Source organism: Anomaloglossus baeobatrachus, chromosome 7, assembly GCF_048569485.1.
Source record: "Anomaloglossus baeobatrachus isolate aAnoBae1 chromosome 7, aAnoBae1.hap1, whole genome shotgun sequence".
Lineage (NCBI taxonomy): Eukaryota > Metazoa > Chordata > Amphibia > Anura > Aromobatidae > Anomaloglossus > Anomaloglossus baeobatrachus.
Genome location: NC_134359.1, coordinates 33,301,172 through 33,318,841, shown reverse-complemented (window position 1 = coordinate 33,318,841; position 17,670 = coordinate 33,301,172). Strand labels below are relative to the sequence as shown.

Genomic DNA, 17,670 nt, shown 5'->3' with positions numbered 1-17,670 from the left:
AATAACCTCCCACTAACCCCACCCCCCAGAACAAGCTTATAGAAACTTTGCCCCCCCCCCCCCAGCCCACTATCTTAGGATCCACCAACGCAAATGTTTTAGACATCCCCCAGAACATTGTATCCATTAGAATTGATTTAACGCCTAGATTGTCATTTTTTTTCTTTTTTCTCTTCTTTCCCTCTGAGGCGTAGGCTCACAGAAGACCCTCCCAGCTCCCGTCTCCTTCACCACCAGCATTGCCTCTGCTCAGATCTTGCTCATATAGAGCCTTCATTCTCACGGGACCTCTCTTTGAGCAGGGGTGGCTCCCCCCTTTCTCCTCCTCTGCTCCGTATAGGCCTGAGGCTCCCAAGCCGTCCAGTCCGGAACCGAGCAGTCCGAAATATCCAGAAAGGCACAAAGATTCGGGAGCTCCGAGTGCCTCCTCAGAAGGAACACCGAGTCCCCCTTACGCACAATCAGGTGGAAGGGGTGGCCCCATCTATAGGTGGCGTTCGCTTCCTTTATTCTAATCAGGAGAGGTTGCAGCAGACGCCTCATATACAGTGTGCGGCTGGATACGTCCGGGAACAACTTTACCATAGCACCGTCTATTTTCACAGGGCCGTGTGCCCAGGCCCCCTGCAGGATCTTTTCTCTGTCTCCATAGTAATGTAGGCGGCATAACACATCCCTGGAGGAGGGCGTGGGTCTGGTGCCAGGCCTGGCAACCCTGTGGATTCTGTCAAAAAGATAAGTAGCCTCAAGCGGACGATCTGTGACCATGTTGAAAATGGACAGGACTTTAGAACGCAGGAGATCCTGGAGCCAGTTCTCCGGTATACCCTTCAGTCTGACATTATTTCTCCTGCTCCTGTTTTCTTGGTCATCCAGGAGCAGGGCTAGGTCTCTGATGTGGGCATTAGAAGATTCACAGTCCCTTTCAATTCGCTCCAATCTGCTCTCCAGGGACTCCTGTGCTTGCTCCGTTGCTTCAATTCTGTCCTCCAGCACCACCATTTCCTCTCTCAGGGTGGACAGCGCCATCTGTTGGGAGGATTCAATTCTGGCCACTACATCTTCCAGGTCTTTTTTGCTGGGGAGGGCTAGGATAAGCTCCCTGAGAGCATTTATGTCTTCCTGCGGAGGGCCAGAGGGCAGGGTGCTTTTTAAGGACAGGGGCGCTGTGCGCTCCAGCGGGGGGGGGGGACCCCTGGGTGCAGAGGATGGCAGGTATTCCCGGATCGCATGATCCCCCAGGGGCCGAGGTCTCCGCCTCCCCCGCAGCAGCATGTATGGAGGCAGGCCGCGAGGAATGCTGCGCGGTTCCCCCCCCACCCCTCCAGCCCTCCCTACCTGGGCTCTCTCCCTTCTGTATCAGCGCCGGGGCCCTGCGCCGCTCCTCCCCACCGCTGGTCTCCAGTGCAATGTTGCTGGCTGTGGGAGGGCGCCGGACCGCGCCTGGGGAATTCCCCGTCGGAGGGGGCCGCGAGCCCGCCGGCGCCATCTTGCTTCGGGCCGCCAGCGGAGGCTCAGTCCCAGACGCCGCCAGGTACCTGGATATGCTCCCCTGGGAGTTCTGACACGCCGTGGGGGAGGCAGGAGCTGCAGCACTACCCGGTTTCTTCTTTGGAGCCATCCTGGGTAAGCGGGGTCAGCGGGATATAACTGTAATCGTTTGTGGGCGCAGGAGCTCTGGGAACAAGCTTCCTCACGCCGCCATGTCCAGGACACGCCCCGGGGGCTGGTATTTTTAAGCTGGGGATATCCATGCTCATTGGGCCCCCCAAGCCTAAAAATTGCAGCCTGTAGCCGCCCAGGATGGTCGCATCTATTAGATGTGACTATCCCGGAACTTTACCCGGCTCATCCTGATTGCCCTAGTGTGGTGGCAATCGGGGAAGGGGTTAATGACAGCTCACAGCTGCCACTAAGCCCCAGATTAGTATTGGAGGGTCTATGAGACACCCTTATTACTTATCTGTAAGTGAAAAGAAATGAACACAAACATTGAAAAAATCCTCCAGCTGTGACCGCAAATAACCTGAGTGATATCACCGCTTATCCCTGCTGCTCAGTCTCTGCCTGAAGCTCACAGCATGTGGACCTTTTCTGTGCCTGTGCACGGAGCCTTAAATATGCATGTATTTTTCTTATATCATACTTATATTATGTGTATGCATTTTTATCTTTTGGTTCTTTATTGTAATTTGTTTTAGCCAAATGCCTGAAAAATTGCATATGCTTTAACATATATGCATAACATTTAATGCAGGTAAAAATATATCTTTGTACCGTGTTACCCAGTAGAGATTAAAAATTGTTTAAAAGAACTGAAGTCCTTAGTGGTTGATACCTTTTTAATGGCTAACTGAAAAGATGGTAATAATAGCAAGCTTTCCAGACTACTCAGGTCTCTTCATCTTCTTCAGAACTGTCTTTAGTTCCATAAAGATGCGGTACATTCTGGTATCTGGTATATTGATGAAGAGACCTGAGTAGTCTCGAAAGCTTGCTATTATTACCATCTTTTCAGTTAGTCATTAAAAGGTATCAACCACTGAGGACTTCAGTTCCTTTAAACAATTTTTTAACATTTAATGGAATTTTATGTACCGTAATCACATAAATATATGAATGTGAAATGAATATGACTTCCTATATATAATTTTATTATACTGCATACATGTAATACTGACATATATATATATATATATATATATATATATATATATATATATATATATATATATATAATATATATAATATATATAAAGAAAAAAAATAAAATTTAAGTGATCTTCTATAAAAAGGCTACAAAAACAGAAACAAATAAATTAATTAACTAACAAATTAATTCACCACCAACCCAAGAATCTCTTCAAATCATTAAGGTTGGAGAATAAATTTCTGTAAGTTTGGTTGCTGACATATACAAATGTCACAAAATGTAATTTATTAATCTATCCGAGGCCACACAGGTCAACCTGTAGGCCATTAAGTTGAAAGCATGAAGGACGTTGGGCCTATGAAGACACATCATTCTGCCTTGTGCGTGTCTCAAAGAGATTGGTTTTTTAGACAAGGACTTAAGACCACACAGAATTTTCTTTCTTTGGCCCAGTCGAAAAGCAAAACAAGCAAATTTCCCACCTATTGAGCCACCATTGACTTTATATTATGCAGAACACACAAGTCTAAGAGCCACATTCCAGAAAATACCTGATCCTCACACCTCCTTCAATACCCTCAGGCCCCTATAATGTCTTAGAGCCGTATCTTTCATTTTCAATCGCCCTTTCACCCCTCTTTTTTTCCTGGAATTTTATGGATTTTTTTTTTTAATAAACCCCCCCCCCATAACTTAATGATCCTTGCATTATCGAAACACGTAGAGACCCGTTCCCATAGACTGTAGGCCATAGGGATTATAATATTGTGGCAAGAAATGAGAAATTCCATCCATCCAAGAGATTTTGCGCCGCTCTCCACCTGTGTAGTTATCATAACTCCTGTATGGTAAGCGAGATAACGGGATCAACTACTGAATAGTGATAAGAGACATATGGCGGCACGCTGTTATGTACAACAAAGCTACATTTGATTTATGGGAACCTATTCAAGTCCAAGGGAGGCAGCTTCTTACATAAATGAAATGTTTACTTAAGTGGTCTCCCTCTGTAATCTGCTAGACGCAACCCTGTGATTTACTAAGATGAAAATAAGTGATGGGCTTCTTGTGGTTTAACTATATAAGTAGGATGGATCAGGACGTACAAACACTGGGTTCATTATTTCCTAAGCTTTCTGACGAACTACATAGAAGCAAAATATTAAAGATGGAGAAAAAAAAGCTAAAATAAAACTAAAAATTTAAAAAAAAAACTATTAGTGGTAGTCAAAAAGCTTTTTTTTTTTTTTTTTTTAAAAAAAAACAAAAAACAAAACAAAACAAAAAAGCTGTGTGTCAGAGATCTTGAGGAAGAAGTCATTGGACTCCGAAACGCGCATCGATCGAATCAAGACCACCTTTCTTTCAACAATATCGTATCACCTGAATTAATGTCAGCAGCACAAGATATACACCACTTTTTTCCTCACACAATAACAACAAATAAAGCTAAGAGGAAGAAAAAAATAATGGTTGACAAAAAAAAATTGTAATAAAATTAAAATATAAATAATAATAAAAATGAAAACAAAGAATAAAATATTAATGGTGGTCAAAGAAGCTTTAAAAAAAAACAACTGTTTTAAGCTTTAAAAAAAAAACAACTAAGTGTCTGAGATATTGAGGTAGAAGTCAGTGGACTTCGAAATGCATTGATCGAATATAAACCACCTGTCTTTCAACAATATCGGATCATCTGAATGACTGTCTGCAGCACAAGATATACACCACTTTTTCCCCACACAAAAAAAAACTAAGAAGAAGAAAAAAATAATGGTTGACAAAAAAACGCTAAAATAAAGCTAAAACAAATACAAAAAAAGTATTAATGGTGGTCAAAAAGTTTAAGAAAAAAATAAAAAGAAGAATGTGTCTCAGATCTTGAGGAGAAGTGAGTGGACTTCGAAATGCGTCAATTCAATAAACAGCACCTTTTATTTGAATAATATCGCATCATCTGAATGATTGTCAGCAGCACAAGATATACACCACTTTATTCCCACACAAAAAAAAGCTAAGCAGAAGAAAAAATAATGGTTAACAAAAAACTAAAACAAAAAAAAACTATTAATGGTGGTCAAACAGCTTTTTAAAAAAGCTGTGTCTTACATATTGAGGTAGAAGTCAGTGGACTCCAAAACGCATCGATCGAATAAAGACCACTTTAAATACTTTCAGCAATTTCGCATCATCTAAATTATTGTCAGCAGCACAAGATATACACTACTTTTTTCTACATAACAACAACTGCAGATAAAAAGCTAAGTAGAAGAAAAAAAAATAATGGTTGTCAAAAAAAAGCTAAAAAAAAACTACAACAAACTAAAAAAAAAACTATTAATGGTGGTCAAAAGGCATAAAAGAAAAAAAAAAGCTATGTGTGTCACATCTTACGGAAGAAGACAGTGGACTTTGAAACGTGTCAATCGAATAAAGACCACCCTTATTTGAACAATATCGAATCATCTGAATGATTGTCAGCAGCACAAGATATACACCACTTTTTTTCCCCCAAAACAACAACAAAAAAGCTAAGTAGAAGAAAAAAAAATAATGGTTGACAAAAAAAACTAAAATAAAACTAAAATAAAAAAAAGTATAAATGGTGGTCAAAAGAGCTTAAAAAAAAAAACCCGTATGTCTTGAGACCTTGAGGAAGAAGTCAGTGAACTTCAAAATGCATTGATTGAATAAAGACCAGCTGTCTTTCAGCAATATCGCATGATCTGAATGAATGTCAGCAACACAAGATATTCACCACTTTTTTTCCCACACAACAGCAACTAAAAAAGCTAAGAAGAAAAAAAAAATAATGGTTGACAAAAAAAGATGAAAAAAAGCATGGAAGCCTAACAATACTTAATGTTTGGTAGAAGATTTTAAAAAAGCTAACTAGAAAGAAATTATTACTTAATAATGGGCAAAAAAAGTTAGAAAAAACAAATATTTTACAAAACAATTGAGTTCCGGAATCATTTGCAGGATTGTTTATCATCTTTCTTTTTGCACGTTATTCATCAAAATTGGCGCACAGTGTTTGAATTATCGCAAACATAAAGATGCTTAAAGATATTTACACTATCCTTACAATAAAATGCCTCAACTGCACAAAAAATAAAAATAAATTAGATTTTGTACTCCAATAAGGCAGTGGAGAACAAATGTGCAACATTATGAATGAACCTAAAACATCTGAATAACCAAAAACCACGGCAATAATAAAATGATAACGGATAGGCAAAGGCAAGTAAAGTTAAGTAAACGTACAGTAATCAAATAAAAGTCCCAAATAAATTACTTTCACTCCATAAAAACGTGCAAAAGCAAAGAGGAATTGATTGTTTTATTCTTAATGTGCTGCCAAAAATAGCTTTAAACAGAAAAAGATAAATAAATATACATATATGTGTGCGTGGGTGCATATATATATATATATATATATATATATATATATATATATACCGTATATATATATATATATATATATATATATATATATATATATATATATATATATATATATATATATGGATATATACACACACAGACATATATATATATATGATGTCTGTGTGTGTATATATCCATATATATATATATATATATATATATATATATACGGTATATATGTATATTTTTTTTTTTATAGATATGTATTACAGGATGGGCCAAAAGTAGGTGGACAGTATGTGTAATAGGGTTATCAAACATGGTCTAAAGTGAAACTGACTCAGTTGCCCCTAGCAACCAATCAGATTCCACTTTTCATTCTTCACAGACTCTTTGGAAAATGAAAGGTGGAATCTGATTGGTTGCCAAGGGCAACTGAGTCAGTTTCACTTTACACCATGTTTGATAACCCTATTACACATACTGTCCACTCCACCTACTTTTGGACCATCCTGTAATACATATCTATAAAATAATATATATACACATTATATATATATATATATATATATATATATATATATATATATATATATATATATATAAATAATAATAATTAATAATAATAATAATGGTGTGTGTGTATATATATATATATGTATATATATATATATATATATATATATGCATATCTACATATATACCGAATATATATATATATATATATATATATATATATATATATTATAATTATGCAGTTTGCAAGACACTACAACAATGGTACACATGTATCCAAGTCCTAAATTGAGCTAAATGTCATAGAAGTTCCTCCAATTTGCAAAGTAATTACTTTGGTTTTCTGAAGCACTACTTGGAAGAAAAAAAAGGTTGACTTTGAAGTTTTGGAGTTTTTATTGCTTTTGTTTTCATTTATACAAAAGGTAAAAAAAAAATAAAATGCAAATTTCCAGAATAGGGAGGTAATGCTGCCTAGTAATTGAAGGCCTCATTAGCTATTAACCCTCCACACCTTTTTTTAATGGCAAAAAAGGCATGAATTTAAAATAAATGGAGGGAAAGTAGAATGTCTCCTCCTTTACAACCCCCTCCTGACTCTGGCCTGAAAAAAAAAGTGCTTCGAAACCAAATGTATGAAATAAACTTGTTTGTTTCCCTCGCTATGATACCGAGGTAATAAAAGTTGTGGGTAAAAAAAAAATTAAATTAAAAGTTAAAAAATAAAATATGTAAACGTCAAAGCATCATAGTTCTTCCCAAATATCTCATTTACATTGAATGGAATATGTTCCCTTTAGCAGCACACACCCAGAGTATGGGAGAAGGGAAACTGATTTTGGATCCAGTAATTTCCACATCACTTTTTATTATAACTTATTGCATAATTTTTGTGATATTGTTCGGTCATTTATCAGATTGTGAGTTTATCACGCATCTGTCATATACAGTATTATTACAATGCAGGTGTCTGAAAATTTTGTACATCTCTGAAATAAAATCCAAGACCATGAATAATGAGATTTAAAATACAAACTCTATCACATTACCGCCCTATGATCTGTGCAATATTGCTCAAATAAAGCCATTTCCCCAATGAGTTGAATTTATTGATAAACTCCACTGTATTCTGCCACATCCAAGTCCAAGCGCTCTCAGTAAGTTTAATACTGGACTTCATCCAAATGTCTCCACACCGTCCTCTAAAGCCTCATTCAGCAGCCATCTACTCAGTTACATGGAGGGGGATCATCCTATAAGCATCGCCCCCTCGTCTGCTCGCTCAGCAGCAGGTGCCGGCCAACAACTCCCAAAATAAACATCAATATTCTATGATATCCCATCCTCCGCCTGATAGTCTGACCACAGCACCCTGCAACAGGGGAGAGATAGAAAAGATATGAATCTGATCTATCTATCTATCCCTCTATCTATCTATCCTCTATCTATCTATCTATCTATCTATCTAACCTCTATCTATCTATCTATCTATCTATCCCTCTATCTATCTATCTATCTATCCCTCTATCTATCTATCCCTCTATCTATCTATCTATCTAACCTCTATCTATCCTCTATCTATCTATCTATCTATCTATCTATCACTCTATCTATCTATCTATCCATCCCTATATCTATCTATCTATCCCTCTATCTATCTATCTAACCTCTATCTATCTAACCTCTATCTCTCTATCTCTCTATCCCTCTATCTCTCTATCCCTCTATCTATCTATCTATCTATCTATCTATCTATCTATCCCTCTATCTATCCCTCTATCTATCCCTCTATCTATCTATCTATCCCTCTATCTATCTATCTATCCCTCTATCTATCTATCTATCCCTCTATCTATCTATCTATCCCTCTATCTATCTATCTATCCCTCTATCTATCTATCTATCTATCCCTCTATCTATCTATCTATCCCTCTATCTATCTATCCCTCTATCTATCTATCTGTCTATCTATCCCTCAATCTATCTTTCCATTCATCACATCCATCTAATCTATGTATTTAATCCTTCTTTCTCATTTTTTTTCTTTCTGTCTTTCTTTCGATCTACAGTATATGTGACGCCCTGGACTAGCCAGGTAGTCACAAACATAACATCACACACACCCCCTCCCCTGGATAGTCAACACCAGTCAAACAAAATCCTTGTTGCCTCCCTTCAGGGTCTGATGTCCACACCAGGTGGGGCGGAGCCAGGCAGTTGGCCCCACTCACCGAGGAGTTCACAGTCCTAGGAGGCGGGAAAAAGCAGTTAGTGAAGGGAAGGAGTTGAAGTGGAGTAGTGGAGAAGAGGAGTTCAGTTTGGAGTTCAGTGGAAGTGGACTGAGGAGTTGATTTTGGAGTGGAGAAACTGCTAGTGTCTGGGTAGGAGCCCAGGCACTGTCATCAAGGTCGGCAGACGGTGGTGGCCGTCTGCAGGAGGTGGTGCAAGTCAGTGGAACCGTAGGACCGGGGACGGGTGGTGGCCCGCCGGTACTGAACCGGGGAGCAGATCTGCACCAAGCACAAAGGCAGGGCCATCAGACCCCGACCAGGCTAGGAGCCGCCGACAACGGTCAAATCCGAGAGTGACCGGAACCCCAGGGGTTCCCTAACACCCAAGACCCGACAGAAGGCAACCGTCCACACAGTGAGGATAAAGAGCCACCGCCATAGGCTAGAGATCCAAGGGCCAGCGCCTGCGGGCAAAACGGGCTCCTTCGGTACATACACGCCGGGGAGCGGACTACCGTTGGGAAACCATCGGGGTCAAACCTTTCTACAGAGGTGCAGCGAAAGACAGCCACCATCAACCTGTCCGGGGAGAGCAAAGACACTGCAGCCGGCTGCGGGACCCGTCCATCCAGCCATTTGGTTTATCAGAGACTCTGTGAATCTGTGCCTGAGTGAGTACAACAGTGCCATCCGGCACCACGCCGCTCTGCCTCCGCAACCCTGCACCCCAGCTACCCTGCCTCCCCGTATCACCACCGGGCCCCGGGATCACCAACCCCTACCCACGGAGGGGGAACCAACATCCCAGCTGCTCCCTGCCATCGCTCCCGGGATCCCCGTCACCAGCAGCGGTGGTGCCCATTATCACCACGACCCGTGGGTGGCGTCACGGACTATTTCCCCAAACAAACCACCCCCCTTTTCACTCGTGGGTGAGGAGCGCTGCTCGAGTCCCCGGGTCTGGCCCACCGCTCAAGCCACCGAGCAGCAGCAGCCCCGGACCCGAGCGTAGTGTGGCGCCCTGGACAAGCCAGGACGTCACAGGTACTACATCAACACACCCCACACCCCGGCTAGGCACATCTAGGTCAAACAAATATCCTTGTTGCCTCCCTCCAGGGGCTGATGTCCACACCAGGGGGTGAACCAGACGGTTGGCCCCGCCCACCGAGGAGTTCACAGTCCTGGAGGCGGGAAAAGGAGAGCAGTTCAGTTCAGTTAAGGGAAGAGTGAAGTGAAGTGGCAGTAGAGGAGACTGACCGTGTCCGGGTGCGTGGCCCGGGCACATACAGCAAGGTTGGCAGACGGTGGTGACCGTCTGCAGGAGAGGCTGATTGGAGTGAACCGTAAGGACCGGGGACGGGCGGTGGCCTGCCGGTACCGGATTGGGGAGTGAAGAGAAGCCAGCACCATTCGGCAGGGCTTACGGACCCCGACCAGGCTAGGAGTCGCCGTAAAACCGTTAGCGAAGGGAACCTCCGGGGTTTCCCAGCAGTCAAGACCCGATTGAAGGCAACAGCTCACACCATGAAGGGAAACACAGTCACCGCCAAGGCTACAGTTCCCAGGGCCAGAGCCTGCGGGCAAAAGGGGCTCCCTCAGCATCCATCCAAGCTGGGGAGTGGGTTACCAGTGGGAAGCCATTGGAACCGTAAACACAACACAGGTGCAGGGAAAAGGCAGTCACCATCAACCTACCGGGAGAGCTACCGCAGCCGTCTGTGGGACCCGTCCATCCAGCCTTTTTTTTTCTACCGGAGACTTTGCATTGATCATTGGCTGAGTGAGTACCACCGTGCCGTGCGGCACAGCGCTGCCCCCGCGACCCTGCACCTCACCAGGCCCCATAACCCGCCTGCCATCCCTAACCCTCACCGGGCCCCGGGACAACTAACCCCCTACCCACGGAGGGGAGAAACAACATCCAGGCTGCTCCCTGTCATCGCTCCCGGGATCCCCGTCCAGAGCAGCGGTGGTGTCACAACCTCACCACAACCGTGGGTGGCGTTACGGACAATATCCCTAAACCAAACAACCCATCCCTTTCACTCACGGGCGAGGAGCGCCGCTCGAGTCCCCGGGATCCGGCCCACCGCTCGAGCCACCACCGAGCAGCAGCAGCAGAGCAGCCGGACCCGAGCAGTGGGTGAGCACAGCGTCTTCTCTCCGCCCGCGACAGTAGCAAGCGCGGCCCCTCTGCCCGCGACATATATATCTATCCCTCTATCTATCTAGCAATCTCTATATCTATCCCTCTATCCCTCTATCTATCTATCTATCTATCTATCTATCCCTCTATCTATCTATCCCTCTATCTATCTATCCCTCTAACTATCTATCTATCTATGCCTCTATCTATCTATCCCTCTATCTATCTATCTATCTATCTATCTATCTATCCCTCTATCTATCTATCCCTCTATCTATCCCTCTATCTATCTATCCCTCTATCTATCTATCCCTCTATCTATCTATCCCTCTATCTATCTATCCCTCTATCTATCTATCCCTCTATCTATCCCTCTATCTATCTATCCCTCTATCTATCTATCCCTCTATCTATCTATCCCTCTATCTATCTATCCCTCTATCTATCTATCCCTCTATCTATCTATCCCTCTATCTATCTATCCCTCTATCTATCTATCCCTCTATCTATCTATCCCTCTATCTATCTATCTATCCCTCTATCTATCTATCTATCCCTCTATCTATCTATCTATCCCTCTATCTATCTATCTATCTATCCCTCTATCTATCTATCCCTCTATCTATCTATCTATCCCTCTATCTATCTATTCCTCTATCTATCTATCCCTCTATCTATCTATCCCTCTATCTATCTATCCCTCTAACTATCTATCTATCCCTCTATCTATCTATCTATCTATCTATCTATCCCTCTATCTATCTATCCCTCTATCTATCTATCCCTCTATCTATCTATCCCTCTATCTATCTATCTATTCCTCTATCTATCCCTCTATCTATCTATTCCTCTATCTATCTATCTATTCCTCTATCTATCTATCCATCCATCTATCCATCACAGCTGCAAGATGTCAGTTAGTATCTGTAGGTACTGGAAAATGCTCAGGACAGGATTGGATTAACACTAGTTAAAACCAGTCAATTAGAGGATACAATTATCATCACACTAAAATGGACCTCAATATACGGCTGTACTATGGTTTCCCATTGCAACCTATGGACTATTTGTTTGTACTATGTGACCAGGAGTAGTGATGCGACTGCCACACATTATTAAAATAAACATATTTTTTCCAAAATACAAATAAACGTGCCATGTCCGTGTAAGATGCAGAGCAGAGTGCTGAGTTGTTCGGTAGCCTTGTTCAATAACAGACTACAGTTTAACAATATTTTGCAAACAAAGCGATCTCGGCTAGGAATCCAGTATTTGCCTTGAGAGGATGAATTTTGCGCTGTCACCTGTCCTGTGGGCAGGCTGGATCCTCACTGATGTCAGTGTCAGATCTGACGGCGTGCTTCACATAACTTGTCACAGAGATGGGAAATATTTAGGGAAGTCGCCGCTCACATCAACCACACGTGACAACTATCTGCATTGTTCTTCAGGTTCTAGTCACGAAATATCACACACATACTACAAGAACACGCTGTATAATATACGCTGTGAACCTAGTGGTACTTCTGTGGTTTTGAATTAGAGGCATCTGTTAGTTCCATGTCTTGGCAATGTCTCTCTCTGTTCTTTTGGTCATGCAGCATGCGTCACAGATGCCACTTTCTAAGGCCGTCTCAGGCAGCTGCAAGCCTCTTGAGTATTCAGGTAGATTGGTGTACACCAGCTATAATATGTCTCAATAAAATCTCATCTAATGTCCACACACTTGACTCACAAACTTGCACACCCAGCTCTACTGTACCAATGTGCCTGACCACATCCTTGAGGCTCTTCTGCTTCAAGATGTCTGTCCACACACCCTGTAATACTGTACCAAGGTGCCTGATGACATTGATGGCTCCTCTGCTTCAAGATGTCTGTCCACACACCCTGTAACACTGCACAAAGGTGCCTAATGACATCCATGTCTCTGCTGCTCCAAGATGTCTGTCCACACACGCTGTAAAATTGTACCAAGATGACATTGAGGCTCTTCTGCTCCAAGATGTCTGTCCACACACCCTCTAATTCTGTACCAAGGTGCCTAACAACATTGATGGCTCTTCTGCTTCAAGGTGCTTGTCCACACACCTTGTAAATTTGTACCAAGGTGCCTGACGACATTGAGGCTCTCCTGCTTCAAGATGTCTGTCCACACACCTTGTATTACTGTTCCAAGCTGTGAGAGAACATCGAGGCTCTTCTGCTCCAAGGTGTCTGTCCACACACCCTGTAATACTGTACCAAGGTGCGTGATGATATTGATGGCTCCTCTGCTTCAAGATGCCTGTCCACACACCCTGTAATTCTGTACCAAGGTGCCTGACATCATCCATGTCTCTGCTGCTTCAAGATGCCTGTCCACACACCCTGTAATTCTGTACTAAGGTGCCTGACGACATCCATATCTCTGCTGCTCCAAGTTCTCTGTCCACACATCCAGCATATCTAGCTCTATTCTTCCACACTGATCGATGTACCATGCAGTATAACCAATTTCATTGTTCCATGTGTCATCCGGTTATCCCTTCCGTGCTGTATCTCACTGCACCAACACTTCCGGTTCGAGCTGTTCCTCCAGACCTACTGCTTAGCGAATCCATATCACAAGGTGTGCCATAACAGAGTTAGGCCAACTGGAGGATCCTTTGGATTTTCGGTCACTGGTCCAATGATCTTGACATTCACGTCAATTCTTCCCAAAACTTTTGTGAAAATATCAAGCTCTGGTCTTGATACCTCTGGTTGACATCCCCCACACAATAGATAGTGGTTGCCCAAAGAATCCTTCAGCTGAAAGCTGCGTCTCCAAGCTCCCCCATACACAGGAACTTTTGGCCGAGCATTCTTGTGTTCTGTATCAGCGATCCATTGTTGGACTCCTCTATCGGTGGCGTATCTCCTGGAGAACAAAAGAAACGACAGTTGGAAATCCAACTGGCTAGTCCTTCTTTGTGAGGGAGAGCTAGGAGGCCCCTATAAACATGAGACTGGGTGGGTTTGGCTGAATTTTATGCCGTCCGACACTGGTCAGTTATTATGAACACACCACCGATGCGCAGTATCTCATCGATTGTGAGGTTCTGTCTAACGAAGTAAGGTTGGAAGATGGAAAATATTCCATCACCTTCACATAGCCAAAGGACATACTAAAATAAAATAAATCTCACTAATATTTTCCACAATCAGATAGTTTTGTCAGAGTATATAAATCAGTGCTGGAGATATGTCTGGAGGATCTTCCTATCGTATACGCATCAAACAAATTATCTAAAAGCCAAAAAAACATCAAATTGCTCATTAGCTATGTGCAAATGTTCGAGTTACTTAGTTTTCAGTTTTGTTCTTTATACAATAGATAACTAAACAAAATGTAAATTCCAAATTCCAAAAGTATCACAGCTAAGCCCAGGTCTATATACAAAGGTGTAAATCTCTAGGCCTCCCTGCAGGCCGGTATATATCATTCTGTAGGGTAATCGTATAAACACTTCGTAACATGATCACATCTGGGTTACAATACCAGGGGCCTGGTACATTAGGGTACAAGGGGCCAGGGAAATTGGACCACGACGGGGTCTTCTACACGAGGATGCAAGAGGTTCAGTATATAGAATATCAGGGACTCTCCACATGAGTATAAGGATTTATTGTAATATTAGGAACCCTGAACATTAGAATATGAATGACCCTATGCATTAGAAGGGGTCCGGTCTATTAGAACTCAATGGTGCCCCCTGCAAAAAAGCTTCAAGGCGTCCAGAACACAAGAATTTAACCAATGATTGAAGGAATAGCCAAAACGTAAATTAATAACTTTACAAACAGCAGCCTGGCATTGAGGTGAAGGAATAGCCCAAACTTCAATTAATAACTTTACAAACAGCAGCCTGGCATTGAGGTGAAGGAAAACACCAAACTTCAATTAATAACTTTACAAACAGCAGCCTGGCATTGAGGTGAAGGAAAACACCAAACTTATTAATAATAATAATAATAATAATAATAATAATAATAATTAACTTTATATTCAGCAGCACTGAGGTGTAAAAATGGGCAAAACTTTAAATAATAATGTTATAAACAGCAGCCTTATATTAATGTGAATTAATGAACAAAACTTCAATTAATAACTTAAAAAAAAAAACAGCTTAAGAGTTTAAGATATAAGCAAAACTTTTTTTTTTTTTAGAACTTTACAAACAGCAGCCTGACATTGAGTTGAAGGAATGGGCAAATCTTGAAAAAATAACTTTATAAACCACAGATTTGCATTGAGGTGAAGAAGCCGGGAAAAAAATCAATTAACTTTACAAACAGCAAATTGGCATTAAGGTCAAGAAATAGGCAAAAACACAAGAACTTACACTATAAAATTAAGAAGACCCACATATTAGAATATAGGGCCCCACTCATTATAGATCAAGGAGCCTTGTAGTAGAGCAAAGGGGTGCTAGTAAGAAATAAAGAAATAAAACATTGTGTATTAATATAATAACTTTACAAGCAGAAGCCTGGCATTGAGGTGACTAAATGGTTATAACTACAATAACTTTACAAGCAGCAGCCTGGCATTGAGGTGATGAAATGGTTATAACTACAATAACTTTACAAGCAGCAGCCTGGCATTGAGGTGACGAAATGGTCATAACTACAATAACTTTACAAGCAGCAGCCTGGCATTGAGGTGATGAAATGGTTATAACTACAATAACTTTACAAGCAGCAGCCTGGCATTGAGGTGACGAAATGGTCATAACTACAATAACTTTACAAGCAGCAGCCTGGCATTGAGGTGATGAAATGGTTATAACTACAATAACTTTACAAGCAGCAGCCTGGCATTGAGGTGACGAAATGGTCATAACTACATTTACTTTACAAGCAGCAGCCTGGCATTGAGGTGACGAAATGGTCATAACTACATTTACTTTACAAGCAGCAGCCTGGCATTGAGGTGATGAAATGGGCATAACTATAATAACTTTACAAGCAGCAGCCTGGCATTGAGGTGAAGAAATGGTCAAAAACACAAGAATTTACACTATAAAATTAAGAAGACCCACATATTAGAATATAGGGCCCCACTCATTACAAATCAAGGAGCCTTGTAGTAGAGCCTTGTAGTAGAGCAAAGGGGTGCTAGTAAGAAATAAAGAAATAAGAAATAAAACCATGTGTATTAATATAATAACTTTACAAGCAGCAGCTAGGCATTGAGATGAAGAAATGGGCAAAACACAAGAGCTTACACTATCAAATCAAAGACCCACATATTAGAATATAGGGCCCCACTCATTACAAATTAAGGAGCCCTGTACTAGAACAGAAGGTTGCTAATAAGAAATAAAGAAATTTAAACTATGTGCATTAAAATAATAACTTTACAGGCAGCAGCCTGGCATTGAGGTGACAAAATGGGCATAACTATAATAACTTTACAGGCAGCAGCCTGGCATTGAGGTGACAAAATGGGCATAACTATAATAACTTTACAAGCAGCAGCCTGGCATTGAGGTGACAAAATGGGCATAACTATAATAACTTTACAAGCAGCAGTCTGGCATTGAGGTGACAAAATGGGCATAACTATAATAACTTTACAAGCAGCAGCCTGGCATTGAGGTGAAGAAATGGGCATAACTATAATAACTTTACAGGCAGCAGCCTGGCATTGAGGTGAAGAAATGGGCATAACTATAATAACTTTACAGGCAGCAGCCTGGCATTGAGATGAAGCTAACACCAAAGATATGATAACAAAATACTATCTAAAACCCTAAAAAAAACCCTCTTTATGCTTTCGATATTAGTACATTGACCCTTGGTGCCCATGCAATGCACCATCCTCTGCCCACAGGGCTGGCATTGCTGCCAAGGCTTGTTTACCCTATTTATAAACGACATGCATGGAAAATCATTACGATAGAAGCACAAATCAATGAGGTAAGGTTTGGCATGATAATTACTAAGTCAACTCTAGTTAAATGCTACAATAAATGCTCCAATGATGAATAAACATCTTTAATTGTCCCAGATCAAAAGAACGAATATCGTTAGTCGTGAACAATTCTTTGGTCATCATAGACGCCCAAATTATCGTGACGAGCGCTAATTGTAGTCCAAATCGCCAGTACACCCAGGGCCAACCCATTGGGTACAACTTTGGAAAGTGTCGGCACTGGACAGAACATCTATACAACCAAGATATAGAGTCTCCGACAAGTTACAGCTATTTAGAGACACAAGTGTATCGTCAGCCGAGGATGTCCCCAGCACAGGCCCCATTGTGTGCAGCCCTTACCCACCTCCTCACTCCATAGGCCGCTCCGTCATGATACAGGATCCAGCAGGAATGAATCCCCGTGTATTGTGCAGTGTGAGCTGTGAGGGCCGGAGCTCGGAATACATTAGACACAACAAGGCTCCTGCTCACAGCTCTCACCTCACCGCCCATAGGGAGGGCGCTGCAGCAACATGGCCGCGCCATTGGCCCAGTGACACAACCCTGTGTGATCCGGGGGAGGACGGCGATCAATTTCATGTTCAACTCCAGGACACGGCTCTTGGAAAGTTTACACAAAACACAAATAAACACAGCAGACATATCCCCGACTGCGATCACAGATATACAGCTGCCGGACACTATCACAGATATACAGCTGCCGGACACCATCACAGATATACAGCTGCCGAACACGATCACAGATATACAGCTGCCGGACACTACC

General features: G+C 41.9%; 1 protein-coding gene across 1 annotated transcript in view; it reads right to left on the bottom strand.

Annotated features, from left to right (window-relative positions):
- LYPD6 (LY6/PLAUR domain containing 6) overlaps positions 1 to 17,401 on the bottom strand; it is an 83,138-nt gene extending 65,737 nt beyond the window's left edge. Inside the window, exon 1 of the mRNA XM_075318810.1 lies at positions 17,248 to 17,401. The gene's annotated coding sequence lies outside the window, so the exon portion shown is untranslated. The remainder of the gene's footprint in view (positions 1 to 17,247) is intronic.
- Between the last annotated feature and the right edge of the window lie 269 nt (positions 17,402 to 17,670).